The sequence below is a fragment of the Equus caballus genome, chromosome 5 (assembly GCF_041296265.1).
Source record: "Equus caballus isolate H_3958 breed thoroughbred chromosome 5, TB-T2T, whole genome shotgun sequence".
Lineage (NCBI taxonomy): Eukaryota > Metazoa > Chordata > Mammalia > Perissodactyla > Equidae > Equus > Equus caballus.
Genome location: NC_091688.1, coordinates 90,442,236 through 90,462,215, shown reverse-complemented (window position 1 = coordinate 90,462,215; position 19,980 = coordinate 90,442,236). Strand labels below are relative to the sequence as shown.

The following is a 19,980-nucleotide window of genomic DNA, read 5'->3' as shown; positions in this document are numbered from 1 at the left end:
TTCATATATTAAATAATGATTAAAATAAAAAATAAAATAAGAGGCACACACGTTTACAAGTTTGCCCTAGAAAAGAGTACATTTTCAAATACACCTAGGTTACTTTCATAATTGAAGTTAATTTGAACATTGGAAATTTCTCTACTAAATAAACATTTTATTAAAATTGACACCTATGAATCAATGTGTGTTTCTCCTCTACTTTTCCTGCTTTTTCCTCTTTCTCCCATTTCACTTTTTATTGACAAAAAGGGAAAAATTTCAAATTATTCAATTTAAGTATTTTTATCCTTTTTTAAAAAAGATTAATCCTTATGCTGAAATAGAAACTGAAAAGAAAGAAAATTCAAATGGAAACCATTTTCACAGCAGCAGCAGCAGCCCCTACTGATGATATAAATGAAATTATCTGGTATCCTAGCAATATACCAGGATAGTCACTTTATATCTGAGTTTCCCAACCTTGGCATCATTGACACTTGGGGTCAGATGATTCTTTCCTGTGGCGGGCTGTCTTGTGCATTTTAAGACATTTAGCAACATACTGCTCCTTCCCACTAGATGCCAGAATACCCTCACCACCACTCTGAGCTCTGAGAACCAATGTCACCAGACAGTGTAAAATTACGTCCTCTGGGGGAAAAAAATCACCCAAGATCACAAACCACATTATCATATGATCCTTTTAACAACCGTGAGGTAAGTACCATTATTATTTTCATTTGCATATAAGGCTAAAAGAGACCAATTTGACTGAGTTCACAATGTTAGCATTTGGCAGAATTAGGATTTGAATCCACCTATATGTCTTACGGGTAAGAGCAAGGACTCTACGTCAGACAGACGTGAGGATACCTGTAAGATCAGAATAGCACACCTAACTCACATCAAGTGTGTGTGTGTCTACATCCTTTGTGCAGCATCCTTTTATACAGGTTTTCCCCATGACCATTCAAGTTGCATCCCTCCCTCCCCCATGAGACCACCAGTTACACACTGAGGTAATTTCCTAAATCAATTATAATTTTCCTAATATTCTTCAGGAGTTTCCTCAATTCCATTAAAACATACAGAAGACAAAGTGTTTTACAATCCCAATACACTTAATTTCCTCCAAGACATTGCAATGTTATAAATATGACTTATAAGAAAAAGAATGATAGGAATACTATAATGTTGCTAAATTTTATCTCCACTACAAATCTTATGAATCATACAGCTAACTGATACACGCGTTTAATGCACAGAAATCTTATGATGAGCTCAACAAGAGTGAGTGACTTCCAAGTAAAAGGCTCAGTCTAACTCAGTATTTCTAGGTCTTCTTTCGGTTGCACATTCTTCATAACAGGGCTTTTCATGCCCTTAGTTCATCTTTGGGGTTTGAGAACACTATTTGAGAAAAAATTAAAGAACTTAGTAGGAAAGAATAAAGAGTTATAAATGAGCTGAAATAGTAACACACTAGTAAACACAATAAACAAAAAGCTTCAATTAAATCAAATCAAATAACGAGTCCAATATTATACTGTAACCTACAAAATACATCAGGAATCACTCTGGGCTTAACAGTGAACAAATCATTACCTCTAAACATTACATTAATACCTAATATTAATAAGCCATGTTCCAAATTTTCAGAGCATGAAGTTAAACTTAAAATAACTGTTAATATTTTCCATTTCTTATGTACGTATGGGGCAGGGTTAGGCAATCTTCCCCACCCACCTCTCACTTCCTTTTGTGGTTAGATAACCTCTTTCCTCTTATCCAGTTCCTTCCACTGCCAGCCATGGTGCAGTAACAGGAACTAGACTTACCCTCTCGCCTTAAATAACTAAAGACCAGACAAAATATATAAAACAATGGTTTTCAGACATTGGACAATAGTCAGTGAGGGACACTAATAACTAAAAAGATGAAAACAAGGTAACTGCCCAGCTTACTGCCTGGAGAGAGTTTCTAGGCGACACAGTACAGGTAGGAGAAAACCCAGAGTCTGAGTCTCCTTGAGTTGAAGAGAGAGAGTTGAAAATTCAGGGAGGCCAAGGTGGCTAGAATTCAGAGGGCAGAGTAACAGAGAGGAAAGAACTGAATAAAGAGCAAGAGAACTCAAGATTTATAGAGGGCTACTATCAAGTCTTCAGCTAACTACTAATGAGCACGTGCGTGTGATTAAACTACCCTAAAGAGGGGAAAGGGGGGGCTCTGTGGCCAAGTGGTTAATTTCACACACTCCACTTTGGCAGCCCAGGGTTCACCGGTTCAGATCCTGGGTGCAGACCTACACACCACTCATCAAGCCATGCTGTGGCACGCATCCTGCCCAGAGGAACTAGAATGACCTACAAGTAGGATATACAACTATGTACTAGGAAGACTGGCAACAGATGTTAGCTCAGGGCCAATCTTCCTGACCAACAAGCATAAAAAAAAAAAGGGGGGAATAGATTTCTCTTAAAAAAAAAAAAAAAAGAGGGGAAGAACTGCTGTAAAGGAGTAGGTAGAACAATTCTCACAGCCAACACAAGTGTGTGTGTGTTCCCACTAGCCAGCTGAAAGGCTTCATAACACAGAGGAAGTAAAACAGAGTACTCTGAAGGGTAGTGCCTCAGTAATGGGAAAGAACAGCCCCCAGGCCAAACACTACTTTGGTTCTGCCTTAAAAAAGCTCAAAAGCAAGTATTACAGGGTCAACTATTCTCAAGGAACTTAACTGTGTCCCAGAACAATGATGAAGGACACTTAAAGGAATGAAAAAACCCAGCTCCTGACAAGGTAAAAATCACAATGTCTGGGGGCCAGCCTCATGCCCTAGTGGTTAAGTTCAGTACACTCCCCTTGGGTGGCCTGGGTTTAGTTCTACATCACTCATCAGCAGCCATGCTGTGGCAGCGACCTACATACAAAATAGAGGAAGACTGGCACAGAGGTTGTTAGCCCACGGCAAATCTTCCTCAGCAGGAAAAAAAAAAATCACAATGTCTGGCATCCAATCAAAAATTACAAGACATGGGGCTGGCCCCGTGGCCGAGTGGTTAAGTTCGCGCACTCCGCTGCAGGCGGCCCAGTGTTTCGTTAGTTCGAATCCTGGGCGTGGACATGGCACTGCTCATCAGACCACGCTGAGGCAGCGTCCCACATGCCACAACTAGAAGAACCCACAATGAAGAATATACAACTATGTACTGGGGGGCTTTGGGGAGAAAAAGGAAAAAATAAAATCTTTAAAAAAAAAAAAATTACAAGACATAAAAAGAAGGAAAATCTAACCCACAGTGAAAAGGAAAAAAGAGATCCAGAAATGACAGAGATGGTAGGACAAAGAATACACATATTAAGGAGAGAAATGGAAGGGAGAAAAGAAGACCTGAATCAAGCTTCTAGATATTAAAAAAAAAAAATGTCTGAGGTGAAAAATAAGGATGAGACTAACATCAAATTAGACAATGCAAAAGAATAACGAACTTGAAGACACAGAAAAGAAATTACTCAAATTTAAACAAAAAGAGAAGACTGGGAAAATGAAGTAGAGATTACCAGCTGACCAGAAGAGTTAAAATCTGACCAAAATTACAAACCTACAAACTGAAGCAACACAATAAACTCAAAGCACATGAACAAATTATACCATGGCACATCAACAACAAGTTGCTTAAAACCAAAATAAAAAGAACATCTTAAAAGCAGCCAAGAAATGGGGCTGGCCCCGTGGTCGAGTGGTTAAGTTCGCGCACTCCACTGCAGGCAGCCCAGTGTTTCGTTGGTTTGAATCCTGGGCACAGGCATGGCACTGCTAGTCAGACCACACTGAGGCGGTGTCCCGCATGCCACAACTAGAGGGACCCACAACGAAGAATATACAACTATGTACCGGGGGGCTTTGGGGAGAAAAAGGAAAAAGAATAAAATCTTTAAAAAAGAAAAAAAAAAAAAAGCAGCCAAGAAAGACCATAATGTATACTGAAAGCAATGCATGCCAGAAGACAGAGCAGCAACATCTTCACAGCACTGAAGGAAGACTGTTAATCTAGATTTCATATCTAGGAAAACATCTTTGAAAACTAAAGGCAAAATAAAGACTTCTTTAGACATATAAAAGCTGAAAGAATGTATCATCAGCATACCTGCGCTATAAAACATGTATGTGTGCTTCAATCACATACAATTACAGACACAGAGACATATATGGCCTTTTTTGGGTCAATAACACTTACCAGATACCCTCCTATGTCAACTTTTTCACAGATACACATATGTCATGAGGCACCTATTGCATAAATTATCCAATCAATCCTTCTATCAATGGACATTCACCTTGTCTCCATACTCTGCCATTAAAAACATCCTTGTAAATATAATCTTACATGGCCCAGTTTATAAAAAACAGATTTTGCAAGTCTACTTTCCAGAAATGTTCTAACAATTTACATTTCCACTAATAATATAAGGAATACCATTTTCTGCACAGCAACACCATTTTCTCTACTTCCAATAGGTATTATTGTTTACTTTTGTCACCCAGTGGGCATATTGCTATTTCACCAGCACTCTACTTTGAATTACTTTGACAGCCAGTGAGTTTGAGAGTCTTTTCAAGAATTTTATGGTCTCCTAGATTTGCTCTTTTATTTACTACTACTTTAACTATTTTGTGTTTGCTTTTTTTTCCCCGGTGAAGAAGACTGTCCCTGAACTAACATCTGTGCCAATTTTCCTCTATTTTGTATGTGGGTCACCACCATAGCATGGCCACTGATGAGTGGTGTAGGTCCATGCCCAGGATCCAAACCTGCAAACTCAGGCTGCCAAAGCAGAGAATGTCGAACTAAACTACCATGCCTCCGGGCTGGCCACTATTCTGCCCTTCTTAATATTAGTCGATAGTATTTCTTTTAAAATTAATCCTGTCTTCTATACTGCAAATATTTTTTCAAACTTACTGTTTATTAAGTTTTTAATTCTTAATTTTGGTAATATACACATAACATAAATTTATCATCTTAACCACTTTTAAGTGTACAGTTCAGAAGCATTAATCACATTCACGCTGTTACACAATCAATTTCCAGGATTCTTTTAATCTTGTAAAACAGAAACCCTGCAGTCATTAAACAGCAACTCTCCATTCTTTCCTCCCACCAGACCCCGGCAACTTTCTGTCCACGAATTTGACTAGTCTGGGCACCTCATAAGTGGAATTATATGGTATATTTTTTTGTGACTGGCTTATTTTACTCAGCATAATATTCTTGAGTTTCACCCATTTTGTAGTATGTGTCAGAATTTGCTTCCTTTTCCAGGCTGAGTAAATATTCAATGGTATGTATATACCACATTTTGTTTATCCATTCATCCATCACTGGACACTTATGTTGCTTCCATCCTTTGGCTACTGTGAATAATGCTGCTATGAACACAGCTGTACAAATATCTTTTCAAGTCCTCACTTTCTTTGTGTGTGTGTGTGTGTGTGTGTGTGTGTACGTGTGTGTGAGGAAGATGGCCCTGAGCTAACATCTGTTGCCAATCTTCCTCTTTTTGCTTGAGGAAGATGGTTGCTGAGCTAACATCTGTGACAATCTGCCTCTATTTTGTATGTGGGATGCTGCCACAGCATGCCTTGATGAGCAGTGTGTAGGTCCATGGCCGGGATCTAAACCTGCGAACCCTGGGCCACAGAAGCAGAGCACACAAACTTAACCACTGTGCCACCAGGCCAGCCCCAAGTCCTCACTTTCAATTCTTTTGGGTATATACCCAGAAGTGACATTGACAGACCATATGGTAATTCTATTTTTAATTTGAGGAATCGTCGTACTATACATATACATATATTCTGTCAGCCATAGCAGCTGCACCATTTTACATTTCCAATTCAGTGCACAAGGGTTCTAATTTCTCCACATCTTCACCAATACTTATTTCTCTGTTATTCTCTGGTTTTCTGATAGGAGCCATCCTATGGGGTGTAAGGTGGTATCTCATTACATTGCCCTAATGATTGGTAATGTTGAACATCTTTTCATGTGCTTGTTAGTCATTTATTTATATACTTTCTTTTGAGAAGTATCTATTCAAGTCCTTTCCCTATTTTATAATCAGGTTGTTTGCTTTTTTGCAGTTGAGTTGAAGGAGTCCTTTACATATTGCTATATATATTTAACTCCTCCTCGGATACATGATTTGCAAATATTTTCTCCCAGTCTGTAGGGTGCCTTTTCGCCCTGTTGATTGTACCCTTTGATGCACAGAAGTTTTTCATTTGATGTAGTCCAATTTATCTATACACTTTTGTTGCCTGTGCTTTTGGAGTCATACCCAAGAAATCACTGCCAAATCCAATGCCACAAAATTTTCCCCCTGTTTTATTCTAAGAGTTTCAGTTCTTATGTTTAGGCCTCTGATCCATTTGAGTCAATTTTTCTGTGTGGTGTAAGGTAAGAGTCTAACTACCTATTTTTGTGTGTGGATTTAGAGTTTGCCCCATACCCTTTGTTGAAAAGACTGTTTTTTCTCCCCACTGAATGGTCTTAGCACTCTTGTCAAAAAACATTTAACCATACATGTGAAGGTTATTTCTGGGCTCTCTATGCTATTCCATTAGCCTATATGTCTGTCTTACCGCCAAAACTGTTACTAACTTTCTTATGGTATCCTTAATCATTAAAAGTTTCAATTTTTATAAAACCAAACACATGCCTTATTTTATAATAGCTTCTGAGTTTCTAATCTTAAGGTTTCCTTCACCCTAGTTTATATAGCTAAAGTTGTAGAATAACCATAAATATTTTTTCACAAGGCTTTAATCCATCGAGAGTTTATCTTAAGATAGGAACCCAATTTTATTTTCTCCCAGATGGGCACACAGTTGTACCAGCACCACTTATTACACGATCTACCCATTTCCCACTGAACTGTAATAACCTCTTTACTCTTTATTAAATTTGCACATAATATATTTCTGGATTCTCTATTTTGTTCCACCAATCTCTCTAGGCCAATACCACATTAATCTGATTACAGAGGCTACACAGTCATGTGCCGCATAACAATGTTTCAGTCAATGATGGACTGCATATGTGACGGTGGTCCCATAAGATGAGTACCATGTAGCCTAGGTGTGTAGCAGGCTATACCATCTAGGTTTGTGTAAGTACACTCTATGATGTTCACACAATGACAAAATTGCCTAATGACACATTTCTCAGAACACATCCTCATTGTTAAGCAACGCATGAGTGTATAGAATACTTTGATAATTGTAAGATATCCCTCCTTCACTATTCCTTTTCAGTTTCCTTAGCCATTCTCTGAATGTACTGGGAAATGTAATGGTTTTACCTCTTACTTTCCAATATTAATACCAATTATTTAATTTTACTGTTTAAATCTTAAATACAAAAGTGATCGTGAGCATCCTTGTCGGGGTCCTTATTTTAATGGTTTTGCCACTTAGAATGTCTGCTATAATTCCCATCTATTCTTTTTTTTTTTTTTAAGGATTGGCACCTGGGCTAAGAACTGTTGCCAATCTTTTTTTTTTTTTTTTCTGCTTTATTTCCCAAACTCCCCCCGGTACATAGTTGTATATCTTAGTTGCAGGTCCTTCTAGTTGTGGGATGTGGGACGCCACCTCAACGTGGCCTGACGAGCAGTACCACGTCCACGCCCAGGATCCGAACCCTGGGCCGCTGCAGCAGAGCGCGTGAACTTAACCACTCAGCCACGGAGCCGGCCCCTCCATCTATTCTTAAACTTGCTTAGTTTCTTATTACAAATGTTTTTTTTTTGTTTTTTGGGGGTTTTTTGGCTAAGGAAGATTCGCCCTGAGCTAACATCTGTGCCAATTTTCCTCTATTTTGTATGTGGGTTGCCACCACAGCATGGCTGACAAGTGGTGTAGGTCCACGCCTGAGATCTGAACCTGTGACCCAAGGCCGCCGAAGTGGAGTGCGCCAAACCCAACCACTACACCACGGGGCCGGTCCCTAGAAATGGTCTTGATGAACTTTATCAAGTGCCTTTTCAGCAGTTACTGATGGCTTACTACATTTCTTGCTTCATGTGTTGATATAATCTATTATATCAACTGATTTGATACTAATGATCCTTGCCTTGACATACTCTATTGGGTCAAAATTTACTATTAGTCTGTTTCATATCTAGATTCTATTGGCTAATATTGTATTTCAGAAATTTTGCATTTCTAGACATAAGTGAGACTGACCTTTTCTAGTGGAAGTATGTATGCTTCACAGAATGCATTTTGCATCTTCTATACTACAGAACAGGTTTTTTGGGTTTTTTTTATTATATGATCTTTACAAGTTAAATGAAACTCAGCTGTGAAACCATCTGCTATGCTGCCTCTTTCAAGGACAGATCTTCAATCTTTTTTTTTTCTTTTTTTTTTAAGGAAGATTAGCCCTGAGCTAACATCCATGGCCATCTTCCTCTACTTTATATGTGGGACACCTACCACAGCATGCCTTGCCAAGTGGTGCCATGTCCGCACCTGGGATCTGAACTGGCGAACCCCGGGCCGCCAAAGCGGAACATGCCCACTTAACCGCTGTGCCACTGGGCAAGCCCCTTCAATCATCTTTTCAATCTTTCAGTGGAAATTGATCAATTCAAATTTTTCACTTCTTGGGTCAATTTGACTAATTTATATTTTGCTATAAAATCATCTATTAATCTCTCCTATACCTAGGTGTCTATGTTGTTTCCTTTCTCAGTCTTAATCTTGCATATTTTTAATCCAATTTTTTTCCCTTTTACAAGAGGTTTATCTAGTTCATTGGTCTTTGCAAAAAAAACCAGCTTTGGGCTTTATCCTTTCTACTATTTTTGTTTTGTTGTTTCCAATTCCATTAATTACAGTTTTATCTTTAATCTCCAGGTCCTACTTCATTTTGATTTTATTTTTTTATCCCTAAATGTGAGTACTGAATTCTCTCATTTTGATTTACTTAATAACAAAAGCATTTAAACTATACATTCTCCTCTAAATACCAACGTTTGCCAATGAAATGGAAACGTTCTCCTTTCCCCTGCTTTCTAGATAGTCTGTAATCTCACTTTTGATTTTGAAATGTTTTAAGTCCATCATTAGAAGAATGGATATAAAAATGGTGTATTCATGACCGAAAACCACACAACAGTTTAACTGCATGAACTGAATGGATAATTTATCAACATGGATAATCTAAAGACATAATGTTAAATGGAACAAAGGAAGATGCAAAATGACACACACTGTATACTACTCCTAAAGTAAAAATTTTGAACATGCATAACAGTACATTGTATCTGGAGGTCCACAGCCACTGTAAAAGCATAAAAATATAGTCTTGAAGGTTATATACTCTGAATGGTGTCTCAGAGCAAAAAAGAAATGGAGGCTAGGGAGAAAGATTATTGAGTTCTCTCTGTTCTGCTATTAATTTTCGAGCATCTAAACAATTTAATGAGAATTAGTTCATGTAAACAAAAGCTAACAATTTGTACCAAGGCTATTCAGTATTCCCTATAATTAAATACAACACTATCAAAATAGAAAGACCTTAATATTCTAGTTATATAGTTTTACTCAGTTATTTCACTTTGGCAACAAAATCATTCTTTTATTCCTTTATTTGATAAAGATTGATTAAGAGTAGGAGATTCAGATTTAGAGGGTAAGACAATAGGAGTTCCTAGCTACTTCAATTTCTTCTCCAAGTGTATACCACAAGAAGGCATGCACACTTTCATGCTAATTTGATAGCTTGTTCAGGGGAGATAGTTACTAGACTTTAGAAAAGCCAGACAACACGAAGGCAGTGAAAGTAATAGTTGTAAATAAAAACGCAATTTGTTCAGTCTACGGATGTATACCCCACAAAACTCTGAGACTCCTCAAGAAGCTTCTGGCTAACAGTTTGGGAATCACTAGGGAGCACAAGAATATTCAAGTTTTGTATGGAAATTAAGGCTTTCCAGAGTTTGACCTCAATTCGTCCTTACCTTTGAAATCTTTTCTCTGGCAACTTTTTCCTCTATCTACCTTAACTGGACTATTTGAAATTCTCTCAGCCATAATGATGGTAGTAAGATCAAATAAAAAATTTTCCAGATTGACATGACTGCGTTCATGCTCAATGACAGACAGCTTTGGGGGCTCATCTGCCCATCTGTAGATTCAAAACTGCTACCGAAGATATTACTTTTACGGAGGAGAATCCTAGCAGTACAATCTCCAAGTTTCAGGCCTGCAATTCTGACCCTGCCATCCTAATAAGAGAAAAACAGATATTCAGATTTTAATATTGGAAAAGCAAAGGGACCTGTTATTAATATTTATCACACATCAGGACATAGCTGGCAACCTAATGAGAACCTTTTAAGATTGAGAAACTGCCTGCGTTCCATTGCCTGGTCTATTCCAAAAAGTAACAATTTATAGAGTCAGATTCAAGAGACTGCAAGAAAAAAATTTATGTCACGGGGCAGGCCCGTGGCCAAGTGGTTAAGTTCGCGCGGCTCCACTTCGGCAGCCCAGGGTTTCACTGGTTCGGATCCTGGGCGCAGACATGGCATCGATCGCCAGGCCATGCTGATGTGGCATCCCATGTACCCTAACTAGAAGGACTCACAACTAAAATATACAACTATGTACTGGGGGGACTTGGGGAGAAAAAGTAGGGGGAAAAAAAGAAGATTGGCAAAAGTTGCTAGCTCAGGTGCCAATCTTTAAAAAAAAAAAAAAAGTATGTCAGGAGAATTGGTAGCTAATTTAATAGTTATACAGAAGATTAAAACGAATCCAGAAGGAGGTCTGTACTAGCAAGTGGCAGACCTGTTCAATACTTTTAACAAAAATCTGGATAAAGACACAGAAGGGGGGCCAGCCCCATGGCCAAGTGGTTAAGTTGTACGCACTCTGCTCCAGTAGCCCAGGGTTTCGCAGTTCGGATCCTGGGCGCCGACCTGACACCGCTCCTCAGGCCATGCTGAGGCAGCATCCCACATAGCACAACCAGAGGCACTCACAACTAGAATACACAACTAGAATATAGAATGTACTGAGGGGCTTTGGGGAGAATAAGGAAAAATAAAATCTTATTAAAAAAAAAAAAGACAGAAGGTAGACTAATGAAATCTAATTATAAAATGATACAAATAAATTTTTAAAGAAAAAGTAAACTATTCAGAAAAATGAGCTTAAATTAACAAGGACGGATGTAATATTCTATATTGGGGTTCAAAGAATCTACTGTCTAAAGCGAAGCTAAAGAAAGGGTTTCAAGTATTTAGATTCTAGATGCTAGAAGATGCATGAAACAACAGTGCAATTCTTACTCAATTTATCAATAGAACAATAGGTTTCAGAATAAAAAGAGGAGCCAGTCTTATTGTGCTGATAACCTAAATAGATTATTATCTGGAATATTTTAGTACGAAGAATACTAAAAGCTACAGAATAAGAATGCCTTCCACAGACAGCCTGAAAATAAATAATTTGAAAACTGTATCTTATGAAAAAGACGACACTGGCTAAGAGTAAAATTTCTGCAGCAATGCTACCTAGGTACAAATTCAAGCTCCACTTTGTCCGGGTTTGTGACCAGGGTTACTTCTCTGAGCCTCAGTGCCCTCATCTATAAAACTGAGAAAATTACAAATATGTAACTCATGGAGTTTTGGGGGAATTATATACACATATAATTTATATATATATATATATATATATATATGTTAACATACATAAAGTGCTCAGAACACAGTGACATAAGCACTCAATAAATAAACGTTAACTATTATGAGGAACAACTGAAAGTACGTACGTTTAGACAACAGAAGGCAGAAGTTGGAGGACCTGACACCTGTGTTCCAATTACTTGGACATAATGACCAAAGTAAGAGGGTACCTTTGTTTTTCATGTAACTTGAGAAAATTAGAAATAGCACATTCAATCACTGGTGAAGATTATCAACAGAGCTACAGAAAAACGGAAGGTCAAATCTTGGGAAGTAGGATGTTCCCCATCATGGATACACACAGAGGCTGGATGACCATCTGTTGGAGGTGTTTCAAAGGACAGCATTTTGCACTAAAAAGTCAATTCTAAGATTTGCAGATCATGGAAAAATTCATTTGTCTGTCAGTAGTTTCAATCTAGACTATTACTGTTCCACCATATAGCTAATGTGACTAGTCCAAGTGTACTCTTTTAAATATTAGGCTTTAGAATTATTTTAATTGCAAAAATGCAATTATACAATAAGCTTATGGCTAATTTTTCCATATTTATCATAGAATAAAATTGCTACCCAATAAACGCAAGCCAAAAAACCTGATAAATGGAAATATCAGTGAGAAGAGCACAATAACAAGGAGAAAGTTTCCTTCATTCTAAATCAACGCATAGTAAGTGTTCATGTGGACTTTTAACCCATGAATTCTGCTGATGAGCACTTTAAAGAACTGTTTCGGGGCCAGCCCAGTGATGCAGCGGTTAAGTTCCCACGTTCCGCTTCAGTGGCCAGGGGTCAGCGGGTTTGGATCCCAGGTGCGGACCTATGCAATGCTTTTCAAGCCATGCTGTGGCAGGCGTCCCACATATAAAGTAGAGGAAGACGGGCACAGATATTAGCTCAGGGCCAGACTTCCTCAGCAAAAGGAGGAGGATTGGCAGCAGATGTTAGCTCAGGGCTAATCGTCCTCAAAAAGAAAATAAAAGGAAAAAAAAGAACCGTTTCATGTCCTTTCGACAAATATTCTGGCAAACACAAACTCCTTCAAATCTTCACACAGATCTCACAGTCCTATAAATCCCCCCCAATCAAACCATAACAAAGAAATTTAGTACTAATCTTCTAATTTCCCTCTTCCTAGAAACTCTGTCTCTCTAACTCTTAACAGACAAATTAGTGAGAGGCTTATTAAGTCTATTAAGAAAATTACGTAATCTCCTGATTTCTTTACCTGCAATCTATCTGTTCTAGAATCTATTAACACTGCCACAATAAATCATCCAAACGCATAGCTCCAATCTGGCAACCCTCACTCTAATTAAAATTCTTTAATTGGTGGCCAAGGGGTTAAGTTCGCGTGCTCCGCTTCAGCGGCCCAGGGTTTCGCTGGTTTGGATCCTGGGCGCAGACATAGCACCACTCATCAGACCACGCTGAGGTGGTGTCCCACATGCCACAACTAGAAGGATCCACAACTAAAATATACAACTATGTACTGGGGGCAATTGGGGAGAAAATGCAGAAAAAAAAGATTGACAACAGTTGTTAGCTCAGGTGCCAATCTTTAAAAAAAAATCTTTTAATTGAGATTTGTAAACATTAATTAGCATTTCCTATAAAGAAAAAAACCTGTCCAACAGCAGAGTAAAGTCAATTGTAGCCTTATCTAGTTGAAATAATTATGACAAACACCTAAGGGGAGAGATGAGAGGGAAGAAAGGAGGGTAGGGAGGGAGAACAAGAATGAACGACTATGACTGAGTTCTGACCCAGCCTCAAACCAGCTGATGGTAATTTAAGTCACTTCTGAGCAAGATGGACGGGTATTAAATAACAATACATCAGCCTTATGAGACGGTCATTAAAAATCCCTATGTAGACCATGCAGAAACACGGAAAAACACATGCAACAACATTCAAATGAGAACCACTCTAAGAAATGTTGCCAATTCTTTTTTTGTTTACCAGAATATTGGTGATTATCAAAAAGAATCAAAATTTGTTCATCAAAATAATGCCTCTACTAAAAATATTAGAAATTCCTCCTTCAGGATTTTATAAATAGTTAAAAAACTGTAGGAAATGGTCTTATTTTATGTCACGTTCAGTCCCATATTTTCACCATATTACCATATTTCAGGATTGTGCTAGGCCCCAGGAATACAGAGGCCGACAACTAAGTATGGGCCAGACACTATACATTTAGTGGGCTGGCAGCACTGTCCAAATGTCCATGCTACTTTCCCTTTTGAATGCCTGGTCATCCACACTCTACTTTATCAGCACTCTTCAACACCCTGCAACTCCTTCATTCTCCTGAAGTCACTAATTTGAATGTCGGCAACCTTCTGTCAACCCTCCTCCCTCACACGCTATATAACTTTCAAACCCCAGTGCCATCTTAGATTCCCGCCTCACTTTCTATATTGTGTCACCTAATTCTACTTATTGCTTCTTTTTTCACCACTTCTCAATTCATATTTCTTCCAGGTCTCCACCAAAATGGAGGCTTTCATTTCACATCTGGATTATTTAATGAGAATGCCGGTTAACTGATACAGCTGATATCCGGCCCCCTTTCCCTTCAGCTCACCTCACTGTTCCCTTGCAGCTGTACGGACAGTACCCAGGCACACTGTAAGCTTCCCACCTCAACCACTTCTGTTTCTAAGGCCTCCAGCCCATCAGGAGCATGCCCAGCCCTAGCCCAGGCAACCGGAAGTGCGCCAGGCATTTCAAAGATGATCGCAATCAGTAAGGACTGGTAGTAGGTGGAAAAACCCACCAGTCCCCCTTCATCTGGTAGGACAATTCTAAGGCCATTCTACTAAAATCTCCACAGGATAAGCCCCTCATTAAGGCTATCCATTGGCTTTTCTCCCTTCCCTGACTTTTTACCACTCCCTCACTTGTGCTTCCTGGCATCTCACCTACACCCATGTTCTTATCTCAAGGTCTGCTTTCAAGGTAGCCCTTCAGAGAAACTATAAGGGCCACAAAAGTGATGCCACCAAGGTCTTGCTTACCCTAAAGCTGCCCAAGTGGATTCTCCTGGTCTCAGTCTTCTCCCAATTACAGCATTTCTGTGGATCACAAACCTCTTCGGATCAAACATCTTCAATGAAGTCTTTATAATTTCCCTTTTTCATCTCCTATTACTAACTTATACAAACCATAACTTCTTATCAGCCAAACTGTTCTACTGATCCTTTCTCAAATATAACTTGTACCTTTCAGGAACCCAATAATCTGTTCATTTCAGAAACGTCCTCCAATATTCGCCCGTTGAAAATCTTTCAAAGTTCACTCATCTCAAATGCCATCTCTAGCAAGATCTGATCAAAAGTAAAGTCCCCCCTCACCTACATTCCTGATTAAAATACTCATAAGGCACTTACTGTACTTGTGTGAAAAACTGCCCTACTTGAGTACAAGCTTGACTGTAAGTTCTTTGAGGGCAGAAATCACATTTTATTCTTTCCAATTTCCAAAGGGTTTTCCCTGGTATACTTACAGATACTGACCAACTTAGCCTTCTAAAGTAACTTTTCAAAGGGACAATTATTTTGATTACACATTGTCTCTTAAATATCAGTTCTCTTAGGGGGCCGGCCCCGTGGCCGAGTGGTTAAGTTTGTGCGCTCCACTTCTGTGGCCCAGGGTTTCGCTGGTTCAGATCCTGGGTGCAGACATGGCACCGCTCGTCAAGCCATGCTGAGGCGGCGCCCCACATGCCACAACTAGAAGGACCCACAAATAAAAATGCACAACTATGTACCAGGAGGCTTTGGGGACAAAAAGGAAAAAAAATAAAATCTTAAAAAATAAAAAAAAAATTTAGTTCTCTTAATATAAATACTATATTGTACAAACTTCATGCTCCTTTATATAGACAATTAAACCAATTATACTCATCTCGGACTCTTTGGAGCTATCCTATTTATCGTAATGCTCCTGTAATCATAGTAGATTAAAATAAAAAGGTTTAAAAACTAAAGAGCTTTACTTGTTTTTTTCAGAAACAACTACATTTCACATTTCTCACCATAAATCTTTCACCATTTATGGACTTCATTTTCTTGCAAAGAGTCCACACTGTGTCACGTGTGATAGTTCACAGTGCTCCAATATCTGTCTGAATTCCAACTGATGTCAAAGGTTACTTCAGCGAGATTACTTCAGGCTTTAAGGAAATTCTGATCCCTACACAATCTTGAAATGCTTGTCACGGGAAAGGACTTCTTGGCATTACTAACTCAGAACTGGCATGAGGATCAAGTAAGATTGTATGTGTGAAAGGTCACTGAAAATTCTAACAGCAATATAGGTACATAAATGTGAGACTTATCTCAACTGTGAATTTCAAATACTTAAAACAACCTATTTACTACAGTCTAATGCCATAAATATGCAATGTTATGTTATTTCTTATTGGTAGATTACAAAAAGATCACAAAAGACAAAAAAGTGAAAGTTGGCAATAAACCAGATCAAAAATAAGAAGCAATCTTAGGTAGACTATCTCTCTTGCATTCAGCAGAACGTCAAATATCTTGTTCCTGGAATATTTTTTGTACTGTCCTTCTTTTTCCAATCCTGCCAAAGTAAATGAAGTAACATAAAGTTGCTGGCATAGGGGAACTATTAATTTTTGTAAATTAGCCCTGTTTTTCAATAAGATTCCTACTTTTCCCCTTATTTATATTAACAGAATGAAACTACTAACAAAATTTAGCCTATCATCTGATTTGGTCAGAATTTTCCAGATGACAGAATTGTCTCAACTAGAAATGGAACTAGGACAGCCTCGTTATTTTTTGAAACAGGTTCTTCTTAAAAGAAAAATAACCTAACTAAACTAAAAAACTCTATTATTCTATACATCTATTAAGCAAGAAGTCTAGAGATCCGTGTGGTAAAATTCTTCCCCAGTTTAGAGAGCCTGTGCTCCTGCCAGGATTTCCCGTTCTGGCCCAATTCTCCAGGCCTAATATTGATTATATGAGAATGTAAACCCTAAAAATACTTAAGTGCAAAGCACCTAGAAGAATCTCATCCAACAGCTCAACTTGCACCCTGTAAATATTCAAACGAAGAGCGTTTTGTAGTCGGTAAATATCTGAGAGTGAAGGTCTGGGAAACCACACACCATGGAAATTTGACCCAAACAAAAGCTGCAGACGGACAGACCGTAAGGGTAACCTCTGAAACAGTCTGGATCAAACAAGGGTCGAAGAAAAATTCCAGGGACGATGACACCTAGGTTTTCTCCTCCCTAACAATGAATAACGGGGCCCTGGGGCTGCACGAATGGGTCCAATCACCCCAAATACGCCGCAAAGCGAAACCAGAACCCGGAGCCGTCTGAGCCCCCCGTGAGGGGCTGGCACGCCGGAACCGGGAGACCGAGCAAAGGACGGAGCCCCTCTCGGGGACCAGCCTCCAGGGGAGCACCCCCTGGGGACCCCTCCTCAAATCAACAGCGTCGCGTCCTCCGCCGACCCCCGCCCGGGCGGCCACCAGATGACCCCTGCAACGCAGAGCACTGCTAGGGGCCCAGGCCCGCTTCCCGCCCGCGCGCCCCCGCTGCCCCCGCCCCAGCCCCAGCCAAAGAGGCCGCGGCAGCGTCCGCAGCCCCGGCGCGCGGGTGGAGCTCGGGGACCGGCGCCCGCGGCCGGAGAGGCGCCCCTCGGCTCCGCGCCCCTCCGCAGCGCCGCGCTCACCTCCACGGCCTTCCCCGCGGGCCCCGCCAGCGCGGCCGACGACGGACGGCGACCTGCGGCCAGCTCCTCTCCGCCTCCCCGGGCCTGGAGAGGGGCGGCGGCGCGACAGGAGCGCCGGAAAGCGGCTCCGCCGGGGTCCCCGCCTCCCGCACCCACCACTTCCCGCAGCAGCCGCGGCTCCTTCCGGTGTCTCCGCCGCCGCCGCAGGCGTCTCGGGCGTCGCGGGAGTGTGGGGAGGGCGGGGCGGCGAGGAGGGACCGCCCCGGCCTTGGGCGTGGCCGCGGCGGCCGCCCAGGTGTGGAACCCCAGTCCTGCCCTCCCCGCGGGGACTTCCAAGGTAGCTAGCGGGGCAGGGACCTTGCACTTGCAGACCAGTTTTAGGCTTTGGGCACTTTTCATTTTTACACGTGTTCTCCCGTCTTCTAGGACCGGGAGCAGGTCTTGTCTCGATGCATTACAGAATCTGCAGGAAGGCCACCCGGAGAAGGGCCTCAAGTTTCTCACCTTGTACAAAGAAATATTAGACAACTCAATTCAATTCTTTGTTTTCCTCCTCCCTTTCTTCTCCCAACATCTTAGGACCTAGATTCTCTGAAAGTAATTGTGTTTCCTTTTCCACATTTGAAAAGTAGAAATCCATCTCCCTCGTTTTCCTCTAGGCCAAAATCAGGAACAAATCAAGTATTTATTGAAACCTTAGTATTGGCTTAATGCCTAGAGGAAGAGATCTTTCTTCCAATTTGTGTAACTGCTAAAATTCGTTGAAGTGACTGATATGTAAACAATAAAAAGCAGTTAAATTAATACAATTTATCGTTAAATTTGCCAGTTTCAATGTGTCTGACTGCCTCTTAACTTTTTGGTCTCCAAACAGGAGCACGTACCCAAGTGTTATGCAAGATGCTCAGTCTCCATCAGAAACAAGTAGAGAATATGAGAGCTTCTACTTCTGTTTTTATGGTAAATATGGAAGAAATGAACCTTTGCCAGCATTCTTTGTAGGGATTGACACCAAGGCCTCAGTTTGTCCGACAAATGGTCACCTATCCTGGGTTCACTGAATGAGAATGGAAGTTTCACAATTTGGAGGGTGCTGGTGGTGCTACCATGCCTTCGTTTACAGCATATTTCAAAATATTGCAGTTTACATGCTACATGATGTCAGCAATATGGTTAATTTTTATTTTAAAAAGTCAAATATCAAGGCCAACCTGTGGTTAAGTTCAGCACACTCTATGTCAGCCGCCTGGGTTCAGTTCCCAGGTGCAGACCTACACCACTCACTAGTAGCCATGCTGTAGTGGAGACCCACAAACAAAACAGAAGAAGATTGGCACAGATGTTAGCTCAGGGCAAATCTTCCTCAGCAAAAAATAAAATAATAAATAAATAAAAAGTCAAATATCTAAGTGTTTTAAATATTTGTACTCTTCTGTAAAAAGAGAAGAGAATGATCATGAAAATCATTTGTCCCCTGATGTCTTGTAGGAAAGTACTGTCTGACTTAAAAAAGAGTGGTATAGGTGAATTTGAAAAAAGACAAGTGTTTTAAATTTACTGACCTTTGCTGTGATAACAAGTGGCTATCAGCAATATGCTAACTACAAAATTTTTTTTTAGTGTATACATTTCACCTAAGGCCTCAAAGTAAAAGTGAGATTTTAAAAATGAGTGAGAAAGTAACTGCTTTTTAAAAGAAACTTGTGCAACAAAGAAAGCATTTTGAAAAAGTTTGACACTGTTTCCATTGTTAAGTAATTTTGCTGCCAAAAACTATGTCACCTATAAAAACTAATCTCTGCATCAAAAGTCAACATTAAGAGATGAAAAGGCAAGCTAGCAAATAGAGGACATTTGAAATATATATAACGGATAAAGAGTTCATATATACATATACACAGATATATATGTATTTCCATGAATCAATAAGCCAGGCAACCAAATAGACAAAAAGGCAAAAGTCATTGCTCCAGAAATTCCTTCTTTGAAAATGTTATCAGGCATGTTCTGTTATTGCAGGGTTCCAGTAAATTTATTTCCACCCCAAAGTCCTCCCCTAGCAACCTGTTTGGTAACCAAGGCCCTCTTGGCTTAACTGCCCTTCAGGGGGTTCTAGGGCACAGGGAAGACAAATATGTGACTGTTTAAGGCAGGTGTGGCAGCAGGCTAGGGCCTTTCATGTGGACAACAGGTGAAGTCCTTGCTGTGGACCAGTCACAAAGCAAATGCACTCTGACAATGCAATATCTCTCCCACTTTTAACTTCAGTGGATTCCCACCCTCCTTCCTCACCCTTGGATATTTACATTTATCCTTTTATTCCTTAATCCAGGATCCTTAATCCTTACTTTTCTTCAAACAATGTATATATAGTCTATAAAGAAGGATGCTATCATTAGGAAATCAATCTATCGACCACCATCTCAGAGAGGAGAGATTACACATTCTATAGTGTAGATGCCCTGCTGAATCACACTCCTTCTGGAATACGACTCTAGAGGTGCCATTGGTGTCA

General features: G+C 40.0%; 1 protein-coding gene across 10 annotated transcripts in view; it reads right to left on the bottom strand.

Moving 5' to 3' along the window:
• The window catches only part of USP33 (ubiquitin specific peptidase 33), a 53,633-nt gene extending 35,898 nt beyond the window's left edge, over positions 1-17,735 (bottom strand). For 2 of the 10 annotated variants that reach the window (XM_023641822.2, XM_070268822.1), the window contains exon 1: positions 17,466-17,688. The gene's annotated coding sequence lies outside the window, so the exon portion shown is untranslated. Of the gene's footprint in view, positions 1-10,011; positions 10,279-17,465 lie in introns of all 10 variants that reach the window. The other 8 variants (XM_070268819.1, XM_023641821.2, XM_070268820.1 and 5 more) reach the window with 8 other exon arrangements.
• Positions 17,736-19,980: the final 2,245 nt, after the last annotated feature.